A 26,013-nucleotide genomic window follows, 5' to 3' on the forward strand; every position below is an offset into this window, starting at 1 on the left:
TTCAAGGAAAACAATCTGGCAATACTCAGAAGGATGGGTGGGGGACGGGGGACAAAATCAAAATCAAATTTCCTGATAAAAAGCTTTTGTAAGTTTTCAGCTTTGGAGGACTGCAGGTCAGCAAGGGGAGCTACAACCTGCACCCTGGAGAAAAGCTGGGGAAGGGAGGGAGAGGGAAAAAAGAAAAAAAATTACCATCTTCCTCTGCGGATGGAGCCTTTGCCTATTCGATGGGATGCGAACAGACTTCTGGCTTTTAAGTAAACAATTTAAAAAAAAATAATAATACCACCAAAAGCATTCTGCTGCCACAGTGATGTTCAGGAACTGCTCACATTACAGAAGAACAACGTTCAGATGGACAGATCATCCATTTTATCACAATATTTACACAACTATGAGCTCCTACATCTATTTTACAGAAGTAAGGGCAGCACCCTGGGGCTACGAGGTGAAACCGCAATAAAAATGCCACAGAATCAGTCTACTATCTTCCATCATATTATAAATAACTGTCAGTCTACATATGCAAGGGAGATGCAAGAAAGATAAGTGACATTAAAAGGTCACTTGTCTAATCACAACCCGTCATGGGGCCTGTAACAAACCGCGGTAACCCTCCGTGCCCTTCAAGGATCACTGATTCTACCAGGACTTTCTAAACGGTTTCAGTCACTGAAAAGATTCATATGAACAAATAGTTATTTTACATATCTCCAGTGTCAGATTGAGCCTTAAATAATTTTCACTTTAATCTCCAGTACCGATTCATTTCTTCACTCCTTTTTCCTCTTTGAAAATGTTAAATCCTCAGCAAATCCCCGTCCGCCTCGTCTCACACCGAAGAGCAAAAGACAAAGCGTTCATTATCGTATTGCATGTGACTATTGTGGGAATTTTCTAAATATGAGAGATCTGTCTTAAAGGGCTCTGTACTACAGCAATTTAGTGTAGAAGATGACCTAAAATAGAAAGAAATGCTAGAGTATAAACAAAAGTACAGTTATAAACTGATTTTCTTCCACATCAAATCATCATTCACATTACAAACAGGAAGCACTTTCCACATTTACTGTATTCCATATTCGAACCTGCTCACCTCATGTGTGCGGTGCACAGGTTCTATAGGAGTACAAACTCCGTGCCTCATCGAGTGATCAGAAACAGCATCCTTGAACCGTCGTTCCCCTGCACCGGTTGACGGGAGTGGATTTAGAGCCACGGGGGGGGTTGGTCGGCAGGGTCGTTACTGTAAATCGTCCTCAAGGCGGATGCCTTCTAATTTGGCGAGGACAGACCGTGACCCCATTGGCCTGTAAAGAGGCAGCTGGGGGTGCCGAGAGGGCAGACGGAAGCCTTGGATAGGACAGGTCCGAGTACAGGTAAACAACATAGGGGGTAAGTATCAATCCCCCCCCGCCTCCACCTCCGCCTTCACCACCCAACCCACCAGCCTGTGGTTTCCTACTAATGATTAATGGTTTGATAACCGCAGAGTAGTCAGAGATCATTCTCATGGCAATTTGAGAGGGAGTACGGGTCATGCGTTAGATTGGAGGCGCCAACAAGCAGACGGCGAGGATGCCCTCTGACTTCTACCCTCCCGCCCACTAGCCTTCAGGCAAGCAAGTAGAGAGCACAGCAGTGCCCGCTAAAGCTAAAAACTGTCATGACCTACACGAAGCATGCTAAAAACTGCCTTCGGCACCACCCACCTGCAACTTTACATTATTATTTTTGTTAACATTTGCTTTTTGATCAGATCTGCCATATTTTTCAATGTATGAACAAAATTTCATTGTACACAAGTGTCAAGAGAGCTGAATAAATGAATAAAAATGATTAAAAAACATTTTTGGGTGTGGAGTACAGTGATGCATTTACTTCTGCATTGAAATGGAGGGAAAGTAAGAAAAGAAAAATCTCTCAAAGCAACTAATTCAAAGTTACATCTCTGATCCGCTGAACCTAAGATGGGGTGAACATGCGAATCAATGCCATTCAACTTCTGTGTTTCATGGGAAGCTGAAATTGTACATGAAAAATGCAAAAATGCACGAAACTAATCTGCCCCACTAAATGGGCGAGGTCTTGGCAATGACCTCAAAGTGACAATGAGAAAGTGACGACCACGTTTTCAGTCAGGAGACAAAGTCACAGTTCCAGTCACTGGGTCCTTTTCCATAATGGGAGGAGGAAGGTGGGGGAAGGGAATGAAGACGGGTGGCGATTTCGAGACGCGACACCATTCTGCGAACGGCCACCTTCCTGTTCGAAGCTGACGGGCATTTGTTCATTACAGGTTCAACATCGGTCCCACGGCTGCCACGCATTTAAATAAATATGCAAATTACTACATTTCTATTCAAAGGTTTCTTTTGACTGCAGCAAGGTTTCTAAATAACCCAGGGGACACGGTTTGCCCCTCATGAACAGAACCACCTCCCGGCTGCTTGAAACGAACGTGCAAAATATATAGACGCTTTGGATTTCCCATGTTCTGCACTCACCCCTGAGAATGACTAGTGCCATGTGGGGAGGGGGTTGTGTTTTAAGTGCAACAGCAAAAACGCAGGTGAGCAGAAGGCTGGCATGTTAAAATGCTAATGCTAACCACCTTACTGGCTTTACACTCATAACCACGACAGTTCTATCATCGCACGTGACGTAGGGCCTCCATCAAAAATGCCCGTGTGGTTTTTGCATCTCTGTTGCAAGCAACCAGCCAAAAAGCTGCAAACGTGGCTTTGAAAGGCCTGCGCTCGGCGCAGTGGGATAGCTACAATCGTTTGGAAGCATCAAAATCGTAACATTTTGACGCCCAGTGATGGAGTCGAAATACAAATTCCAAGGTAACCGACAGCTGATGCACATTCCTGCCCACTGCTGGATTCACGCTTTCATCACCACTAGCAGCGTATACATTTTATCTATTATTTGTTCAGCTCAGTTTCCTTCAAAGTCACTCGGAATGTCGGATAAACTTAGTTATTTACCCCTTTATACAGCTGGATAATTTTACTCTCTCAGTGCATGGTAAGTATTTTGATTAAAAAAAACTACAGGAAATGGGATTTGAACCCAGCAGATTTTCATTGCAAGGGAACCACTCTAAGGACTGCACCACCTGCTGTATTAACCTGCGATCGAAAAGGAGAAGATAAAGGAAGCAAATATTAATAAGGAAATGGGGTAAACAGAGAGGTCGGCTACCGGCCCCAAAACATCTGTTTCATACATATTCGCGTTTGGCAACAAGCATTAAGACGTCGGCTACTCCAGGAATATGACTAATAAACCGCAGGATTTGTTTTCCTTCTCTAAAAACGGATAATGTTGAACGTACAACTGCACGATTGCTACAGTAGACCATTACTGTACAGGATTATCTCCTGCAGTAATTAGTTTCAGTGACAAAGCTTGATTAATAACTGACCCACGATGCACCTTTGCAGGGTGTTATGAATGACCGCTTTTGTAGGCGCGTCCGTTGTAATGCTCCATGCAACGCTAAACAAAAGATTAGAAGTGACCCCTGTGTATCACTAATCTCGGGAAACAGCAGCGCACATCAACAAGCCAAAACATTTCACGGCACAACAATAAACTCATTATTTTTCTTCTGACAACGCTATTTAAATACTGTTTTGAAAAGTGAATGCACTTTCCTTTGTGCACAGAGAAAATGCTAAAAGTGTCACACGCATAAAAATTATATGTATAAAAAAAAAGACTTACAGCAAAACAGTCAAAAAATATATTTAATCTTTAGAAAAGAAAGATAAGCCCACTGCATGGGCTTTTCAGATGAATAACCACTATATTTAAGGCATAATTAAAGATATATGGGAAGATGCACTATGCTGGCATCAAAGAAAAGGAAAAACACAGTCCACTGCAGCTTTAACACAGGTAAGGGTCACCTTTCAGAGTCACGTGAGGCTGTCCTCATACTGACCTCAGACTTATAGGTGGTATTACACACTCATCAGGCCGTCTTAAACGCAGGCCTCCATTAGCTGGGGCACAAAGGGGAGGGAAGCCAACACTGGGAGGAGGGACGATGAAGCGATGGAACAGGCGTGATGTCGAGGTGACCTCAGTGTGGTACAGTGAGCAAAAACAAGGTACTATGAACAAGGTATGTAGGGGGAGACTGACTTTGTGCAACAGTTAATATTATAACTACTGTAATGAACAAAAAAATTCAAAACCAGACATTACGATAAAACTATAGAGAAAAACTCAATGAAAAATGACTTCATACATGTATCAACTTGCACACACAGATTTTAGTGAATATTTTTCACACGTTCCTAGCTCACTGAAACCAGATGACACTGACAGGACCTCCGAGTGCAGTCAAGCATCGGACATACTGTTTTTTTTCCAATTCATTGATGAGAGCAAAGTGGGCGGGGAATGGAAGTGGGTGGTGCATCACAGAAGGCGGAGCCAGCCGCTCACACTCCTCGGCAATTTCCAGACCGGATTCGATAAGCAACACCGCCAAAGTTGCCTCGAAAATGAAACTGACAAAGACAACCTTTAAGAAACATCATCAGATGAATTAATTGAAGCACAAATAGCTGAGCTGCAGGGTGGTCTCAAGAGCAATTACTCGTTATGTTTACCCCCCTTTTATGTCGGTCGTTAATATCCTCTCTTCTTATTTAATTAGGACATATTGACTTACTGCTCATCGATTCACATAATGGAGAGTGTGCGCGTCGGCCCTATATTCACCCACGTGTATATTATCATGCCACGTATAATGGGAATATGAATATCGGGGGTCAATGACCTTGAGTGAAGTCCATTTTTTAAAGTCGCCATGTGCCTTTTCCGCAAGATATGGATTTGAAGGACTTTTTGTGGGCAGACTCAACTACTCAGTCGATACGTTTTTAATCCAGCAGAGAGCTGTCGGCAGATAGCAATCAACAACTCCAGTATTTGTATATGTGGCCTAAGCCAGATTTCTTACAGCTATAGATCATGATCCCTTCGCTGACACCAACGACCGTGAGTGTCCAATCCTGCAGAAAGTATCGGCTGGTTGGGGGGGAGGATTTAACAGAGCCACTCCTCCTGGCCACACTACACCAGTGCATGTTATTCACCAGCTTCTCTTACTTTTGAATTAATTACCAAAACCTTTACCTGTACCCAACAATGAATTCTACACTAATTTGGTCATTTTTGCATCGCCGGCTAAGTTACTGGGTGATGAAACAAAAGGCATCATATGAGAATGTCTTTCACACAGGAAATAGGTTGATAAAACATGAAGGAGCATTTAATTAGCAAATATGATAAAGAAACCCTCCTGCATCATTAAAACATCCTTTCCGACTAAGGTGGATTTTCATAACATGCCTTGTAATTGGAATATTTGCTGTAGCACTAATTCGTGCCTAATTGGGAGCCGAAGGAACTTCCATAATCATAAAAGAACATAGCAGACCCTGCTTGTGTCTACTGAGACCCAAAGTGTTACATGCTGTCAAATAGATGATCTGAATTCCAATTTAAAAAAAGTTTAAGACAACGCTGCACAAATTTTTACAAGCAACTTTATCAGTTCATCATGTAATATTGCATATCAATAAAAAAAACTGATATATTACTCATCTGACACTTTTCTCCAATTATTATAAGATGCTTACAATAATCTACCCATTTATGCAGCAGGGTAATTTTTAGAGTAGTGTACTACAACAGGAGGAGGAATTGAAACCAGGAATCTTCAGGAGTTGTGGGGTAAAAATGTCAGCTAATATTTCTCCTCACTCATATTTCTTGAGTTTAAGACAATGGCATACTAACTACTGATTACTTGTTTACAGGATATTATTCCTTGTAAGTTACAGCTACAAGTGACAAGGGTCACATTTGTGAATTCAGTCCTTGCAGCGTCTTTGCGGTAATACCTTCGAACAAGGTACTCACTCCAAACATCTGCAGTAAGGAAAGTGATCAGCTCTACAATTCAGTAAGTTGCACAAAAAAAAATTTGGGATAAATCAGATAATAATGCACATTAAATTGAAATCACACAAGGTGTGCGCGCTTATGGCAAAAGACACATACACTCTCATCCTTCCAATCTACATTCTACAAAACCTCAATGAGCAGACACGTTTGGAGAGAAGAACACCATGACTGACTGGTTTTCAGAAACTTTCCCACCAAGTGCTGGACCTCATATGTAGAAAATGCAAAAGACACATGGAAAGGATGAGCTGTAATACCCAGAATGCCCAAAGATCAAAAGGAAGTACAGGATGAAAGAGGAAGTGAACTGTACACGGAGGACGGGCTTATCACAGAAAGAGTGCTTTGTTCAAAAACATCTAAGCAATGGTCCAAATGAGCTTAAAAGCCAAAGCTTAGTATTCCAAACTGATGGGCAGATAAAATCTGGTCTAATTTCCCATTTGAATTTGAAAGAGGTTGAAAAATTCCCTACATAGACATGAGAAGAAACCTGCTCCTTACGGGCCCGCAGGGAAAAGCCATCAACCCTGCGAATGACAGCACTTACTGTTTGGCTGAAGTTTCATATGGGCAAAACTCTGCATTTGCACAACAAAAATCCAGCATCTTGGGGAAAGAAAAAAAAGAAGAGTTCCACCCTTTCCACCTGGCACCCAAAGCCCTTTGTGGGAGAGATGCGAATTTGATAAACTCTGCGTCGAACCGAAGGCTCATTTTAATATCGCCATAGTAGGCTGACCTTTTCGGTGATCCATAATAATTAGAGAGATTACATGTCAACAGCTGGCTTACATCTCGGCTCAATTAAAGGGATTACTCCCACCGAGAGTTGTCATGGAGAGCCAAGCAGGGTTACTTTATTTAAAGTTGCATCGCTGTTTACTGCGCCGGTTTGTCACACAACAGAAAACGCGGTAGCGTCTATAATTACACATGAAAGGAAGAATAGGAAAAAAAAAAGTTTTGCCTATAATTTCTGACTGCGGTGCACGACATCACGTGCTGTGTACAAATCTAAATTTATCGTAACATTAACGGATCACAGCGACCACACTGTTACATCCTTTATCAATTGAGTATTTAAAACTGCACTTCCTGGAAACTTTTTTTTGGTTCTGTTCCGTACGGTTATTTAAAGCACATGCTCATACTCAATGATGGAAGCTTAATTTTGAACGCACGCACATTTTTCGATCCTGGCCGATTACAGCGATGCCGCGACTGAGCTTTACTACGATATTCTACACCGACATCCAAGGAGCTCGGCAGTCGTGATTGACAGGCGGCGCAACACCCCCCCCCGCCACCAGTGAATCCAGCCCCTGGGGGCAGAGTGTGTGAAGAAGGCTGTACTTGATAGCACCGTTTCTAGGAGGATATTACGGACGATAATAACATTGGCGGTGAGCTCTTCTTTTCACGGGAGCGCTGCCTTCACTCGAGGGCCCTCGGGAGGCCCTTTGTGTGCGAGAGCTGACAAACGGAGACAGAAGATGACCTTGGATTCCTCCATTCAGGCGCCAAAATGACTGCCCTCGCCGTCCTTCACGTCCGCAAAGCATCCAAACAAGGAGGGGGAGGCCCGAGGCCGTGAGCGGGAAGAACGGCAGCGGCTCCACGCAAGAACACTACCCTTTGCAGCTATGGCGCCCCTTTCTCCTCATCAAACTGCTCCACACTCGCATTCAATCAGAGCGAGACATCAACAAACAGGAAATTATTAGTCAAGTTGTGTACATCCGGCTCAAAAAAGTACTTCTCTCACTTCTTTAAGGTCATTGAAAATCAGCTCCTTGCATCAAGTTATTCAATGCTCTCACTTCAAAAGAGGGGGCGTTAATAAAACCCTATTCAATGTCTCCTTAGATGTACAAAAAAAAAGGAGAAGAAATCGAGAATTCAATCCATTTCCGAAATAATAGAAATAGCGTGCTCGTTGACGTGGGAAGCGGGGCCTGAGAGCCCTCTGCTCCGAGCACATTGAAGGGTTTGCGCTCCATCTATAATAACAGCACAACACAACAGCGTGCTGCTCTCCTGCGGAATATAAAACTGCATCTGGGGGAATAATTATAATTCACACAGCGACACGTATACCCAACAAAATCGATTTTAGCCCGCCATTGTGAAACAGTCACAGGTCATATCATTTTTCCTTATTATTAGCGTCATTTACGCAAAAATTTGACCGTGCTACTGCTGGACGTCACATGCATCTTCTATTTCAAATGTCAAATTTCTACATTTTTCATGTCATCACTGCAACTGCTTTTAATTAAATTAAAATACAGCACTGAGTCAGAACCCATTTCTGAAAGTTGATGTTTTTTTTCTTAAATGCTCTTGGTCAGAGATTATCCAATGCTATGATGAATTAAGTAATTAAAGATGAACACTGACACAAAAACATTTATTAACATTTTGTTATGTATGGAGATACTCATGCTGAAGCACTCCTATTTCTTCATGAATGAAAATCAAACATATTTTCAGTCAGGAATTTTTCAGGTTCACATAGAGGTTGACGTCTTTTTCGTGCGCAATTTGTCACCAGTTGAGGTGATGTTGTCAGGACACTGGGGAGGATTATGACATACAATAACTTACCTGATTTTGAAGTGACAAACACCTGCACAGCTCCACAATGTTGGCCCTAAGAGACCCGTGCTGCGGAAGAGGAACCACTTCTGCGAAACAGGCCACAGATGTATGGCCATAAAGACCCAGGGCTCTCACTGCTGCTGATTTACCACAGTTTACAGTGCCGTGTAGGAGCTAGCTGGCGCCAGTGTCCAGATTGCATATTATTCTCCTTTGAACTGAGCTCACACCGCATATGCTTCAGATGAGCTGTGTACAGAAATAATCACAAAAATCAAATTAAGATTAATTTAAGAGGGTTATTGAGGATCTGTCATAATGTTTTAATTAGAAGACTAGGATACCTTTAACCAAGGATGGGGGGTGTGTTCAGAAAAATCCAAAAAAAAATAAAAAATTCAGTTAACCAGTAATTATAGTAGTTGTTTTAGCCTTCAGCCAAATAAAGCAACAATCCAAAAAATGTACCCAATTAATCTATCCCTGGAATTAAGAGCAAGGTAAATTTATTGTTACATACAAGCAGGGAAAACATAATAAACTGAAAGCATCATAAACTAATACCATCGCTGTAATAGACATCCCATCAAGTCAAATATTTATGTCACAACTGAAAAACAACTGCAGGCTAACCTGACATGGGGATTGAGCAATTAATTCAACCAAAGCTAATTAAGCCTCCACGTCTCTGCCACACCTGAACGTCGGCTTATGTGCCGCACTTCCATCCGGCCTGGACATCAGATGTGGTGTGCATGTAAGTTTCCAAGCCCAGAGGTAGGCGAGTTGCCCCTCCCTCGAATCCTGGGACCGGCATTAAGAGGAATAAATATCCTTCCTCTACCCTGCCCCCAGCCGCTAGCAACCTCCAACTCCCTGAATGCGGCCCACTCCAACAGAGCGATCGATCGATGGCACAGGCAACCAGCGCAAGCCATGATACTGTAATTACCAGGTCGGTCGATAGAGTGCGTTCGTTAAAAGCACTCACTGCCCTGTTCCTATGTAGAGAAGGACCTCATCGTCCGACACGCTTGCCTCTTTTACAGTCGCTGCTGGACACCAACCTCTTCTCAACATGAACATGATGTCCCAGTTCAAGAAAAACACATGGAACGCAGTGTCTTTAAATACATAACAACAACAACAACAACAACCACCACCACATCTAACACCTTCACCCAACGTTCGATACACTGCAATGAACTCCCGATGGTCATTCCCCCAGCTATAGAGCAGAGCAACATCCCGCACACATATATACACTATGGTCAATTAGAGTCGCGAGTTCAGCTGAACGTACACATCTATGGGCTGTGACAAGAAACCAGAGCACCCAGAAAAAATCCACAACAAAAAACCCAACTTCGCACTGGGGTGTTCAAGTGGTCTGCTGTCTGGCACACAGCGCAGCGACTGCGCCCCCTTTCTGATGGGATGAACACTCACTGCACACTACAGCATTTGTGTAAGCGCACGTGTCACGCTGACAGGAAAACACACACGCCCTCCATTAGTTACACGGGCATTCTCACCGTCACCCAGCACAGGTTCGAGCTATAAAAGACGAGGCCCTGCTGAAGAGAACTCTGTCATCACAATCACTTTGCAGTCATGTGTGCTGAGGAGTGTGTGTGTGTGTGTGTGTGTGTGTGTGTGTAACATAATTGATAGAGACGGGAACAGACATTCATCCCAGGAATCAGGCTTTAAACACATAAGTGTCACCGTACATCTAACTACCAACAGCACACGCGCGCACGTACTCGCTCCCCGCCCCTCCATGTCGAAAACATACTGCTTCTGACAAAACGCTATGCATCCGCCCACGTCACTATAAAAAGCTGTTCTCTGGAAAATACGAACTTTGAAGGAAACATTAACGTCACAGATTAAAGAGTGGCGCGACAAAAAGCGACAGCCCTCGAGGATTTTGCCATATTAAACTCGACAGTCTTTTTTTGAGAAATAACTGCTCGGCAACTGCCCTCACGATGATGTTTAATAGAGGGCGGTACAGCAGGTGGGGCCCAATCAAAAGGATTGCGGTATTTAGACCAGCTTACACCAAGTATGTGTCGATTCTTAACACGGTCAGATCACAAGTGGTCATGTGTGGACCCCCACAGTACCCTCAGGATGCAACAGCAGCCTCCTGGGAGACACCTCCTGACTGCTGTGGATGCTCTTCAAACCATAAACTTCACTCAGGTAAGAGTTTTGCTGGAAGATGAATCCTGTTATTCATGGACTCATGACATAAAAACCATCATTCAAAGTCCAACTGGGGTCATGCTGCTGTAGCAATAATAACCCACATGAATAGAGCAAAATATCAATAACATCAGTGCCAAAACGGTTATGTCATACCTGTACCATATACAATTTACTCATCTACTTTTTTAATTTATTCATTCATGGATCTGATGCTTTTCTCTGAAGTGAATTACACCAGTTTATCCACTTACACAGCTGGCTAATTCTAATTTTTAAGGTAAGTACCTTCATTAAGGGAACTAGGTAATTGGAACCTAGGACCTTTGACTGCAGAGCGATGTAATCAACCACTGCGCCACCTGCTGCACTGCCTACTCAATCAGCCTGAACAGCAGCTCACTACTGAACATGAGCTCACCTGCCTGAAGATGTCGAGTTCCACAGGTGACGGCTCTTCCACAGCCCCTCCAACTGGCGTGGACGGGGGTGTCCTCTGCTTGGTCCAGCCTGAAAACACACCAAAACGGACCCGGATCCGTGAGTTTGCTGGAGGTAACGTTCAACATCTCTCTCTCCACGCGAGGCTTCAATCACCGATCTCCACGCCAGATGGGGGTCTGTGTTCCAACATCTGTGGGTCATCACACCTGATGATGCACAATCATCTCTACTGCTGCACGAATCCCGCCCACGACACCCTTAAACGGACAGTAGGAACGAAATGGGGGTCATGTGAGAAGACACACGCAACGTAGGAAGCACTAGAAAGACGTTTTTCAAAATCATTAAACCTCAAACGACAGCTATGGGATGATCAAACATCTCGTCACGGGAAACATCAGTGCAGCGCACAGGAACCTGGCAATGTGTGCACTTTCAAAACAGTTTATGACATACAAAGATAACAAATCAAAGTCATACAACCCACCCCACATTTTTTCTCCCAGCTCTGCAACGTGAGCACTAACGTTTAAGACGTTCTGGATGTGCGACACAGCAAACTGAAGTTGAAAAGGAGAACATGTCGCTAAATAACTGGCTCTACGACAGCATCGACACGAGCACATGAAACGACGATGACGTCACCCCGAGACCTCGCGCTCCTCAGAAGTACCTTCCCTATTTGATCTTTGCAAACGCCAGAAAAGGCGCGTCACGAAAAGCGCTGACAACACACCGACTAAACACGCCAGGCGTGTCGGGATGTACATGTTTACTACATAAAAGCCAATTTAAATTTAGTGTTGTCACCAACAAAGTTTTTCACGACAGTACGTGAATCTTTAAGGAAAAAAAATGAACAACAAAGAAGTCAGCGACTAAAAACGAAGGCATAAGCTGTGCAGAACTGAACGGACGCGTCCTTGTCCCACCGGGGATGAGCTGTAGAGGGGCCGCTATCAGCGGTATTATTAGTGCTCGCCTGACGCCTCTCAAAGAAAGACAAAGGAAGTTTTATTAAAAAGAAGGAAAAAGAAGAAAAAAAAAAAAAACATTCCATGCTGAACGCAAATCGTATATCAGCCTTTTTTGGACTTTTACTGAGGTGGGGGGTTGAGGGGGATGGATTCCCGAAATAGTGCAGCTATCACAAGAGCACGCCGCTGTGAGAGACTGCTCTGATTGCTCATAGACACCAATTACCGAGTAGCTGGAGCAGGAATAACGTCAGAGGCAGACTGTGGCGACGCTCCGAAACCAGACGCGCAGAGGCCTGCGCTCCGACGTCGAAACCCGTCTGAAGGTTCGGGATCCGACAACGTCCCCGTTACAGGGCTTCTGTTGCTCTGTTTTTTCTTCACAACGCTTTTGTCTACACTCACAACTGCTTGAACAAATAATCTCTTGTACATTGATTGAGCATTATAGTCTACATGTATATGTACGAATGTCAGATAAACCTTGCTGCAGAGCCTCAGCGTTGCTCCAATTTATGGAACCCCCACAAAACCGTTAACTAGCCACTCCTGCATCAATATTTTGTTATTAAACGCAAGCAGCATAATTGGGGGGGGGGGGGGCAAGACACCACGATTATGGATGTTCCGAGATGTTTATCCTTGTAATAAAATTAAATTTTTATAGTTTTTGGTGCCATAATTATAACAGTGGAGATTCATAATCAGAGTTGAAGATAACTGTAATTAAGGCATTCCCTTTCGCGCGGAGCACTCTCACGAGTACCATCTCTTATCGGCCCAAACACTAGGCATGCGAGGGCAGAGCAGGGAACGGGGCAACGCCGTAATGGAGAGGTAATTTATTCAATACAAAGAAATATCCCTGGCTGGTGGAACCTAGGTACAACACAAACAATCTCTGTTTAAGTTCAGGCATCAATTTCATAAAACAATTATGAAGAAGATGCACGACTTCGGGGAATTTCGGCCCAGAGACGGCCGTTTCTCCTGCGTACTAAACCTGAACGTGTGCTAGACAAATTGTTGTGAAGTGCTGCTGAGTTGATACGGACTCTTTTTGAGCACTTCCAGAATGTTCTTCCCTCCACTGGGAAAGAGTCTGTTCAGTGTCACTGTCTGAGTTCATCCATGTGGCTGCCGCTCCTCGCCCAGCACTTCCTCAGGAGAATCCAACTTGCTTACAACATGTCCGAAGCGTGAGCGCCTCAAGTTTTGCATGAACATGGATCATTCTGGAAACTACACATTCTAGAAACTCTACAAAAGCTACAAAAAAAATCTCACAGGATGCTCCTCCAAGTGCGTTTACCACAAGCGGTGTAACTAGACAGACTATAAAACCGATCTGATCCTTCAACCTCGGCAACTGCATCACTGCCAGGATCTTCAGTGAGCGTTTAACGCAAAGAAAAACTCCAGCGAGAACACAGAAGGTTCAGCTGTCGGATCCAAGGAGCACCCCTCTCTTCACACATATCATACTTTGTGCCGTGTGTGCAAAAAAATGGACCAAACACCGCTCATTTAAGGAATGATGTATAAAGTCACTGTAAAATCAGTCACCCAACCAGTGACAATAACTTTAGGCTGCCACTATGACAGTTAATGCCAAAAACTGCTCGCGTGGCTCCCATCTACAACATACATTCGATTCGGTCCCGTGACAGATATTTCAGCAGCCGCTTTGGCCAGAGGAGCCATCTGTCGGTTTACAGGGTTCGGATGCTGGCAGGGCACCGAGCACTTCAGACCTTATTGTAATCGCTGTGCTTAAAATCAAATGCTTTTCTACGAAGCGCTTCTAGAGGTTCACAAAGTTTGGTCCAAGGGCAGCAATGTGCAAGTGTTCACACCATCTGCCAGAGGAGCAATTAAAGCTGCTATAAGGACCTCAAACGTGACGCTGGAACTTCTGAAGCACTTTTTTCTGCTCCTTCTGCCCCAGTTCATGAGTGCAACAGAAGCCATATGAAGGTTGCAAAGTATTCACGAGTCCGGTGTCTCTTTCCCACTCAACGGGAAAGATCGGCGTTATCAGGTTGCTCACAACCTTGCACGGTGTTTTGTCTGGACCCTTAGCTCAACAAGAAATGGAGGACTGAAAGACACCCGATGCTGAGAGACACGCTAAGACAGGAGTCCAATCGGAAGGAAGGTAAGATGAGCAATGGATCAAAGGACAAGCCCATGTCCCTCAAGGGGGTGACTGTGGTCCTCGAGGGCAGACAATGTTGTCCATGAGGAAGTCCCTGTGGGCTACTTGACACCTGGATAGTCACTAATAGAGGACAACTGTGACAAAGGTGTCAGTAGAGCTAGATGCAACTCTCCCCATCGGTAACCCTACTAACACCGTTGTCACGGTTGTGTTGAGCAATACTGCCTGAAAGTAGATAGATATTCACATACAAAACAGCAGCGCTGTTATAATAAGGTTCAGCATTAAAGAAATTATCTTTTAAAAACCATCACGGTCAAGAGCCCTTCTGCAGCCCACTTGAACAAATTACCTTTGTATTATTTAGACACTACTGAACGCATTGTTAGAAATACGAAAGCCAAACAACAAAAGGTGCCCTCAGGCTTCAGAGGAAACAGAAAAGATTCCTGGCACCCAGTCCATTTTTCAATTCCCATGAAAGAATCTGCAGTCTGGCATTTTTCAAAATGTGACATGCAGCCCCCGTGACAATATTCAGCCCCATTTATGCCGAGTATCTTGTCTCAGATGTCATGTATCGGCATGCTAAAGAATATCTCCCGTCTCCCATGCTTTCCGAGTCCCATCGCCTCCACAAATACCATAAAAGAATGACTAATAAGCAAAAGCTGCTTTGTTGCTCATTGGCTGTGCCGACAGTCCGCACATCCCAATTTCAGAGGCAAGAATCTCATTCTTAGAATGAGCCGGTTGGGTCCAGTTTCACTTCTGACTGATGATTTTGTAAAGATGCTATGATGGATGTTGGTTGAAAGACAGGTTCTTCGCTGAAGGAAACGTTCACCTCCTCCGCCCTCGACGCCTGTCTCTCAACTCCTCTGAAGTGACATTGACAACCGGCGACATTAGCACTGTCGAGATATCCCCCATTACCATATCTTGGTCTTCGCCGGCCCCCGCACCTACATCCAGGGACTGCCGCTCTTACCCATCTTGGACACATTAAGTCATTCTGAGTCACAGACCATCAGATTCCAGACACTTGGCCTATCCAAAGCACTCAGTTGCTCATGGGACAAGGCCCACCGAGAAGAAAATCTCTTAAAACAGCCCATGCCCTAGGGAAACACTAAAAATGGGTAGACAAAAAAGAAAGCTAATTTACAATGCCAACAGTGACTTTAATTGGATTTCATTGTATCAGCATATTAAATCAAATAAATATTTCACCAGAAAGACATTTTCAGCTGTGCTAAAATTAAAAGTTTTTGTTGATGTTAAATTTTTAATGACCAGCCTCTTCCAATCAGTACCGAGCACGACAAATGCGGCGCTTCCCATCGGACAGGCCGAACCCGGCTGATGCCATTTCAGCCCCAGGGCTTCGGGGAGTCTGTCTTCCACTGCGCATCCCCCCGACGGTGGCGGCGGCGGGAGTGAAAAAACACAGCGTCCGTCTCCAGCATGACAGCAAGCGCTCAATCACGAGAACGGCCGACGCAGCAATTTAAAGCTTTTCAGACCTTCAGACAGAACCATCAGTAAGAGTGAAATGCAGACGCTGTCAGTCTTCATCCTCTGACTGACAGCTGCTATATTATATCCCATCAGCATTGCTGCCGCGCCTCCGTGACATTTCCAAATTGGATATAATCAGATCCATTGACCACATTTATCCAAATTACTCAGCGATCGCATCTACATTATTAAAATGTGAAACAGAAAACATAGCATTCAGCTTCTGTTCTCTGAAATAAAATATTTTGATACAGCGAGCATCTTTCAATCAGACGACAAGACAGGATAATTTACCATGGATGCTGGAAAACCTAACATCATCATGATTATTATTCATTCATTCATCTGACGCAGTTTTCCAAAGAGGCGTGCAGTTCTGTTAGAACACAAAGCAACACAATGATTTGACCATTTATACTGCTGGTTGTACCATATCAATTCAGGGTAAATACCTTGATCGACGGTACTGCAGCAGAAACAGTTATTCGCACCTGGGCACTTCAACTCTAAGGCAGTGGCTCCAAACACTACACAACATTCTGCCCCCCACCCTACACACACACACACACACACACACACACACACACACACACACACACACACACACACACAGGCCCTTCTGTGATCCTGCCCCTCTGCACTGCTAGACCCCCATGTGTGTTCTCTGTTACTAGAACCACTTCTTCCTGAAATAATCTAACAAATAAATCAGCAAATAATCAACCCCCATCGTCCTTTAAACCATGAACGTTGATCTTTAACGTTCACAGACGCTCTGCATCTGCGACATACGTTCACCTTTGTGCAATGCAACATTCCTGCTACTGAAAGCACGTTTGATCTTGCCCACCCATATGTAATGCACCTAGGCAAATTAAACACTAATACAAACCATAAGATAGGGCATCATTTTTCAGAATTTGAAATATTGTAACCCATAGGCACACCATATGCTGCTCGGTGTTACCCATAAAACCCATTAGCTTTAGGACATGGGTACATCAGGCAGGGTTGAAGGCCACTGGAAGATCCACAGTCTTCAGTCCACTTACGGGAAAAAAACTCATATTTGGGAAGTTGGAAATATTCATGAAAGAAAAAAAAAAAAAAAAAAAAAAAGGATACAAAATGTCCATTTAAAGAAAGATGGATCACATTAATAAAATTAACTGATTAATAAACAGGGATCAGTTATTTGAAATCAGCAAGTGCTCATTAATTTTTCAGATGTTACATAAGCAGTCCATATGTGCCATAATTTGAATACACACACACACACACATTTTCAGAACCGCTTGTCCCTTACGGGGTCACGGGGAACCGGAGCCTACCCGGCAACACTTTACAATTTTTTTTTTTTATACAATATTTTACAATTAATCAGTACATTTTGCTGAAAGACAGAAGAATACAGATTAGTCTCAAACTGCTGGATCAGGTCAACATTCTGCAGCTCCATGCAACAGATGAGCGCTACTGCATTTTCACAGCAACATTCTGCTATAGGACAATAATTTAATTTTTGTGAATTTGTTGAAAGTGAACACACTTGACACGGTCTTGTTGTTCACTTTGGGAAATCGCGGAGCTGTAGGGTGCAGGAGGTACTTTACGGAGATGTGGGTCCATGTAGAGTGACTCACAGCTGTCTTCCAAACGCCCACCATGTCCAAAGATGAACCCGGATCACTTATTATCACCCCATTATGTCAACGCTCGTCACCGACATGTCCCATATTTCTCCTGCAAATTAACTCCTTGTGCCACCTTGTGACAGCCTCTCAAAAGATCTTGTCAGGAAAAGCACAAAATGAAGGTTAAACTCAACCTGAGGAATCCTCTACCGGGTTCTTATCAATCAACACCTCTCTCACACACATACACACTCTTGTCTTTTATTACCCTGTACTTTACCGCAGTACCAAAATGACTTAAAAATAATGGCACTGTCTCTTCTCCTGAAAAGGTCAGAGATGACCGAGAACATGGGGTTCGATGGGTGGTGTCTGTTACTAACAAATGGTGAAATATCCAAAGTTCTTGGGACTGGAGAAACTTTCCTGTGAAACTGAAATTGGTCTAAGTGAGCAGCATGGTATTAAAAAAAAAAAAAAAAAAAAAAAAAAAACCACTGGATTTGTATTGCATCTTTCCAGTCAATGATTTAAAGAAAAGGTTTTCTACACATTTTGTCCCCTTTTTTTTTTTTTTTTTTTTTAAATAAAAATCAGAGAATGCGTCTTCTCAGGGTGAAGAGAGTGGCCTGAACGTGAGCGTTCCCAGGTTTCCTCGGAGCACCAATACTGTTTCGAAGGAACAGAATAAATAAAAGGGGCCTAAGGAGCCATTTGTAATTAGAAGAAACTTATTAAGAAAGGTGTTCTCTTTCCACGAAGCAAAGCCAGAGTTTTAACACATTTCTGTATAGCTACTTTAGCACAATTAAAACACAAGTCATAGTGATTAAAATAGTCTCCAGATGACAGAAAACAACACAATTAAAGCACTGCAGCGCAATGCGTTGGCATGAAGAGCACCGTTGTGTGATTGAGAAATCTTAACTCATTAATGCTTCACTTTGTTAAATTAAAGCGTATCCACTACTGGCAGGGATAAACAACTCATTCGCATATTAAAAAGTGTTTAAATCCGTTTAAATGAACGAGCTAATTAATGTTGAGCACTGCTATTAGCAATGCTTCCCCCTCGCCTTTATGCAATATGATTGTCATAATAATCATCTACTGTATAGCGTCATTAATAAGCATTAAGGAACATACATTGACATTTTATTGAATTACAATCCAAGGAGTCCTTAGGTCTCTCAGAAACAATCTATATCAATGTTTCCAATTCCAGTACAATTACAGACTTAAGTGAGACTGACAGCAAACCCTTATATTAAAACAATAAGCAGTGCAATTAAGGCCGTCTTAACTCAACAAAGAGCAACTAAGTGAAAATTAATTCAATTTCGTTTCACACGTTCAATTAGACTCACCTTTACATTTCCGTTCCGGTTTTTGTAAAAAGAGTTGAAGTAACACCTTGAACAGATCATTTCTCCAAATTTATTGGCCAATAATATTTCATTTTCACTGGATAACTATCAATAAATTATGTATGTTCAACTGACTTATGTCAAACCTTTTTTGGACCACAACGAGACACGCAGGATATGACCCAACTGAAAACTGTATTTCCAAAAACTTAAGTATATGCATTAAATATTTTTGCAGCCATAATTTTTACAGCTTTATCCGCACACTACGTTTTCTTGGCAAGAAAGTTCAGATATAAAGGATGCCAGAGGCCTCACATGTTAGCAACATATGCAGAGGAAAATTAAATACAACAAAATTTATGATGCAATTTAAAACCATCCTACTAGTCAACTGACAACCTAAAGTTCATGAAGCTACAGCACTTCACATCAGCATTTAAAACTGTGTGATGTGTGGATGAGTGACCCAGTGTAAGTAGTGTATCTAGCAGTGTAAGTCACCGCGGTGAATAAGGTGTGTGGCCTGACAACACTACATAGTTTATTGGAAGTCGCTTTGGAGAAAAGCATTTGATAAATAAATGTAAAACATTATAGTTAGCAAATAGCACTAAAAGATACAGTAGCTACTTTCAACTGACTATTCCTGTTTCATAACTTCATTATGTTAATGTGGTCCATCTGTCCCCCATTTCACGAATGCTTATTAAATGTGTTCAGCAAAATTTTAAATAAAAAAAAAAAAAAAAGTTGGCAACATTTGTGTCACCATTGCAGAAAATCTCCCCATGTTAATAAGGAAAATGCTCCCAACAACTGGACGGCATGTCTGAAATGAGAGCACTTTTCAGCAGTTCCTTTTCATACACGGGAAACTTATTTACTCTCACACTTCTGTAGTGCTGCTTTTATAATAGTCTGGGTTCACATTTAAAGCATCAAAAAATGTAAGTCAACAGTAAATCTTAGCACTTTTACTTTTATTCAGCGAGGTGATGCCTTCCTCACAATGTTATAATTAACTTTATTTTGTTTTATCCATTTATACAGCAGCGTAGTTGTTACTGTATTAGTTCAGGGTTAGGCCCTTGATCAAGGGTGCTACAGCAGAAGCTGGGATTCAAACCCAGATCCTCTCGTTGGAAGGCGATGGCTCCAACCATTACTACACCTCTCAGTACAGGATTGCTTGCTTATTAAAATTCCACTAGTTTGCTCAGAGAAGCTTCACCACCACCTGCTGATTTGGTCCACACCACACAGCGTAAGCAGTGCAACCCCCACCCCGGATACCAAAATAGTGTCACGTCAGGTGCCCAACTGCTTATATTTCCCATCTTTTTACCGCAGTTCCGTGACTACACGCACCAAACTAAAAGCTTGTTTGCTCAACACTTCCATGAGTCAAATCTTACAGTATTACATGACAAGGCTGGAGAGAAGTTCAACACAGGAGATCTCTACCGTGGGCAACGGCACGCAATGAAATATCGAACATTTATAAAGTAATTTGGCAATGATCGAATTACTCAAGGTTTTCACGGACAACTCCTATCTTAATCCATTTTTACAAATTAGAGTAACTTCTTCACTCGGGGATTTCATTAAACAGAATATCTTAAAGCCTGTCTTAATGAGGAAAAATATTTTGTCCTTGTAGAATTGCTCTCATGAAATAAAACGCATAAATATTTGACAAACCTAATGAAGCCAGACGTGTTTGAGATTTTTTCTTCCTCTCCCCAAAACACTCAGTGCCCCAAAGCTGAGCTCATTTAACAAGATAACACGTAATTACAAAAAAAAAAAAAAAAAAAAAAAAAAAAGCAGGTTGCCAGATCCCTCCATTTCTCAGTTAGATTTTGTTTTTTTTTTCCCCCTCAGCATCTCAATTTTTCTAGCACTTGAAAGCCAAATGAATCCATTAATTTCCTGGTAGGGACAAGGACACGGGTTCACCAGATGTCCTCTAAGACATAAATGAAAGGCATCTGCTGCGCATTAAGCTTAAGGGGTTATCAAAATTTCGGCTAAACGCTTTTAAAAACGAGGAGTTTGTTGAAATTACTTGGGGTAAAAGGCCTTGCTGGCAGGAGAATGAGATGTGGACCTTAGGGGGAGTCAGAGCACAACATACCAAGACACACTGTACCAACCTTCCAGGTGTGCATGACACGACCACGGTATTTCGCCACTGGCCAGGATCACGTCCCTTCAGGAAACATCTCATAGGCAATAAACTCATTTTCATTTTTTAAAAATAAAAGAAAAATAAAATCCTTCTGTAAGTTTTATTGAATAAACAATCAAAGAGGTGGTTTACTGAAACGTAGAAACAGTGTTAATCATTGTTACGATTGGGAATAATCCTCCTGCAGCCAACATGCTGCGGTAACAGCGTACATTTAGCTCTCAGAGCACAAAGAATTGTTCACAGACCTTTTGCCTTACTTGGATTTACTGTTAGCGCAAAACACCGAACTCCAAAACATATCTAGTCGATATTTGTCTGCTGACGACAGTGCTCCAGAAAGTCTGGGATTCAGGCGCCATTTACGCTTTCAGCTCAGAATTACTGTCTAACACATGAGATGTGTGCACATTACAAGGGGAAGGAAAAGACCAAAATGCATTTTAAACCCTTTAAGAAGAACATGCATGAATCATCAATACAAGAAAAACTGCAAGACATCCCTGTTAGGGGGAAAGGGGGGCATTATAGCTTGGAACACATTTCTATTTTAATAAAAGAATTAAAAAAATAAAGTGGAGGAGGAAGGGAGGGGGGGAAAAAAAAAAAAAAAAAAAAAAAACACATTCGATGCTTCACAATGTTTAGTGTTTGGTTGTCCACTAGCCTCACACATCCTACCTGTCCCATCAAATCTTGTACCTGTCCAGTTTTAGAACATATCAGGAAGGAAAAAACAGGCAAATGTCTACATCTAAAACACAGCAAATCGTACCTAAAGTGAGGAACCTAAAGTATCATGTATACAGAAACGTGCTTACAAAAAGGCTTCGGCATAACTAAACTGCCCAAAACAGCAAGATGATGAGATTTCGTACTAATTTCATTGTAGATGTGTGCACCAGACAGGTATCAGAGCAATTCTACCTGTTGGACCATGAGAATTTAAGCAAATTACTTGTCCCACATAGTCAGATGACCATTAACGCGGAGCCCTGATGCTGACGTGTGAAGACGGTGTGATTGAATCCCAGCAGCAGTGTGGACACACTTCCTGCTACAAAAAAAGGAAGCGACAGTTTGCTTCAACACAGAGGGCAACCAATCTGGGCCAACTTGGACCAAGGCACAGAGGAGTGAAAACAACCCATCGATTACATCACCCCTACCCCCCGGGAGTTTGGCCCTGGGAGAAGGTGCCCGTGGGTATGATGCCCTGAATCTCAGAAAGGGTAAATGAGCAAGGAGCCACAGATGGCAGGTCTCGCTGCTGCAACGTTGGCGTGACCCGGTCAAGGCGGCACTCACGTGCACGGTAACGGAGCGTCCTTGGCAGGCTGCCGCACGTGGGCCGGAGGTCAGCTCTCGAGGGCGATGCCGCCTTGGCAACGTGACAGGACCGTTGACATGCTGATGACAGCAGGACACAACTAGAGACGAGCGCGCAGCTCCCCGATCCGAGCGGCGAAGCTCGTCCCGGCAGACGAGAAGGTCGCCTTAATGAGACTTCGGGCTGTTGGAAAGGAGAACATCGGCCGGCGTCTGGCACCTCCGGCACGTGCGTCGCCCTCTCCGTCTGTTCTTCCGGCGCTGTCCAGTCCGCACCCTTGGTGCCGTGTCAACTTTGTTCAGAATTAGTGTCAGGCTCTGCCAAAGCCCTGCTTTGTCTCCTCTATCCTGGACAGGAGATCAAGGCGCGAGGGCGCTCCGGGAGGGCTGGAGGTGCCCGCTCTGCTGTACGCAGATGTCTGATGTCCCGCTGCGATTCTTCCCGCCGCCCAGCCGGGCGCCCGCCGAACCGCCCCTCTGCCAAGCGGACAACAGCTGGGACGCGGATCAATGCATCGCGTCCAAAGGAAGGGGGGGGAGTCACGGCCGTCCCTGCAGTGGGCCGATGTCTCCGGCAGCTGTCTCCTCCAGCAGGATCTGAGCACATCTGGGTCTCGCTGGCAAGCGGCAGGAGGCTGTCGGCCACGTCTTCACCGTGGAGCTCTGCCAGCACCTTCTGTACACACGTCACAGGTAAATGCAACTAATTGCTCGTAGTCGGGGAGAGGATGTCGTGCTGGACACCCCGCTGCTTCGAGGTTAAGGACGTGGACACAGGAGGTCACAGGAAGGCACCTGTTGTACCGCGGAAGGTCCCTGTTCCACAGTGGAATTGCCTGGCTTCACAGATGAACTAAACATTACTGTTACTGGAAGAATGGCTTAGGGAACACAGTAAAGGTTGAATGGACCACAGTAATGGGTAGTGCAAGTCAACCCCCTCCGAGACACAAATTATATGAGGACAGGAACACCAATGAGCACCTCCATACCCCCGAATGTTGACTGAAGATTAATGTGTCCAGCATAAATATAAAATGCAAGTACAGCTCACCCCCCTGACTCATGTGACTGACCACTCAGGCCAAATCATGATTTTTAAAAAGAATAAACAGTTGGGTAGTATAGCTGTTAGAGCCGCTGCCTTTGGACCCAAAGGTTGTGGGTTTGGATCTTACCTCTGGCTGTAGCACCCTTGAGTAAGGTACTTACACTAAATTGCTCCAGTAAATTTAGCCATCTGTGTAAATTGGTTGTAGCTGTAGGTAGATTAACATTGTAAGTCACTTTGGAAAAAAACGTCAGCTACATGAAAAAATGTAAAATCTTACTGACATGGTCACAACCTTGGTGCACTTAATTTTTTTTAATTTTACTATTCCGTACGTGTTAAAGGACGTGCCGGGGGGGGGGGGGGGGGGGGGGGGGGGGGGGGGAATCACCAAAAATGTTAACTGAAATATATGATTTAACAAGTAGGGCTTTATTTCGCTAATCAGCCAGTCAAGAGAATTAATAGTGATCAGATCATCATGTTGGAAGACTAGTTTACAACACTACCATATTCACACTTGCAAATAGAAGCTATGTTATTATGTTAAGTTTTATGCCAATAAATCAGTTCAAATCTAGAATGGGTTTGTTTTCAATGGTGTTCCTCTTTGGTTTTTAAGTTACTGGAAATTTTTTTTTAAAAAGCGATGCACTGAACTATTGGGTCATTCCAATGCCTCGTCTTGGCCAGGAAGACCGCGAACCCGGACAGCACGTGTCCTTTGGGGTCGATACGCACCCCCTCGAGGGGGACAATAAGACGTCAGCGGAAGGAGCAGGAAACCCCTCTGGAAAAAGTTGGGCTGCGAATGGCATCAACTCACAAACGCAACAGCCATCGAATGCACCCCAAGCACTTGTGACGAAACCCAAAGCCGACCGGCGCCAACAGCCACATCTCCACCGGACGAGTTCTCCAAAAGCTGATGGCCTTCACATGAATGCGGAGCTGCCATATTAGCTCCTTAATAAAACATAAGCAGCAAAGTGCTTCTGGAAAGAGCTGTAACAATGCATTTACTGCAAGTCTCCTCCCCACTAAGTCCCCTCAAGGAACCAGGTGCGGGAAAACGTTCCACATTTTACACAGTCTTCTGATTTCATAAACAGTTATTTAATTTTTTCAGTGGGTGTCTTGCCTTCAAATGACACTGCCACAGCAATATCAAGTACTGCTTCGCCAATTCAAATGAACCCCGCACCCTTGTGAATCTCGGGACAGACGCTGGCACACCACCCCTCCCAGCCCCACTGACGTTTCAACTGCAAAATATTCATAGAAACAGGAGAGACAGCGAGTGGTGCCGACTAATATTTCATGAACTGCAGCTCCTGAGTGGATCCCCCTATGAAATGTTTATAGGAGAGGCATTAAAACCAACTGGGGGGGGGGGTCCTGCTTCTGGCCCTATTACCCGCTGACATTTAGAGTACACCTTGGCACCATCGGCGGACGACCTCCGCAAAAAAGTCACCAGCTTCTTAAGTGACGGACGACTGAAAGGTCGATTTTGCTTGGGGGCAGAAACCGTTAAATTCATTTTAAAAAATAAAATAAACAAAAAGTTACATTTCCTGTGAGGGCAGTAATAACTGATAAGCACTTGCATGTTCCAAAGTTTTTTTTTCTTTTTTTGAAGAATCATGTGGAGGGGGGTTCTGGTGACTCAATGTATCACATACATATTTTTAAACTTCACACAATTGCACTGCAATTTTTTTTTTTTTTTAATAATCTGTTTCATTGAGCTGATTAACCAATCGCTCAAGAGAAAAATTAATAATGATCATGATGCTACTCTGAAACACAGTTAGGACACTTCCGTAATATCTCAGTTTATAAGAAAATATTTTCTTAAAGGTAAATCTTTTAAAACGCTGAAATAGAGATTTTTGCTTCACTTTCCCTTTTTTTGAAATATATTTTCAACAAAAAAATTGTCATGCACTAGATTATTCCGATATCCACTCAAACAAAGTGCGGTCACACAGACAGACTCTTCTGTATAGCTTGCTGAACTAATGAACGGCAGACAGCGGGTCTAAACCCGAGAGCTGGACTGGGTCGCCACACAGCCGAAACCCTGATACTTGTCACCCACGCATACATTTTTACATATACGTATTTATGTTTAAAAAATTTCTTTAGAAAACACTTTAAGGAGCCAAAACTCATTTTGCCCACGGCTGTACGGTCACACCCTTCCCAGCAACAAGAATTTCACCGACCACAGGGAGTCTTACACCTCGTATTTCTCCCTGTAAAGGTTAACGCCGATAAGGTTTCGGGGGAGTTTTCCGTAAATCCTCCAGTCGCTCTCGTACGTGATACAAATCCCTATGTGCAACGTGCCCATCCTCACGTGCGCACGGCCCGCACCTCCTCCTCTTCCTCCTCCGCTCCAGCAGTGTGCGATTCACCTCTATTAAACCGCCGCTGCGGTTTTCCACACGATATTGCATCATTTCGGATACAAGACATGCAAAAAGCAGCCGCGGAAGCGGTACCTTCGGCTCG

General features: G+C 43.5%; 1 long non-coding RNA gene across 1 annotated transcript in view; it reads right to left on the minus strand.

Moving 5' to 3' along the window:
• The window catches only part of LOC108921664 (uncharacterized), a 130,051-nt gene that overhangs the window by 99,270 nt on the left and 4,768 nt on the right, over window positions 1–26,013 (minus strand). Inside the window, exon 2 of the long non-coding RNA XR_001965076.1 lies at window positions 11,237–11,325. This is a non-coding gene — a long non-coding RNA (uncharacterized LOC108921664). The remainder of the gene's footprint in view (window positions 1–11,236; window positions 11,326–26,013) is intronic.

The sequence above is a fragment of the Scleropages formosus genome, chromosome 25 (genome assembly GCF_900964775.1).
Source record: "Scleropages formosus chromosome 25, fSclFor1.1, whole genome shotgun sequence".
In the NCBI taxonomy this organism is placed as follows: domain Eukaryota; kingdom Metazoa; phylum Chordata; class Actinopteri; order Osteoglossiformes; family Osteoglossidae; genus Scleropages; species Scleropages formosus.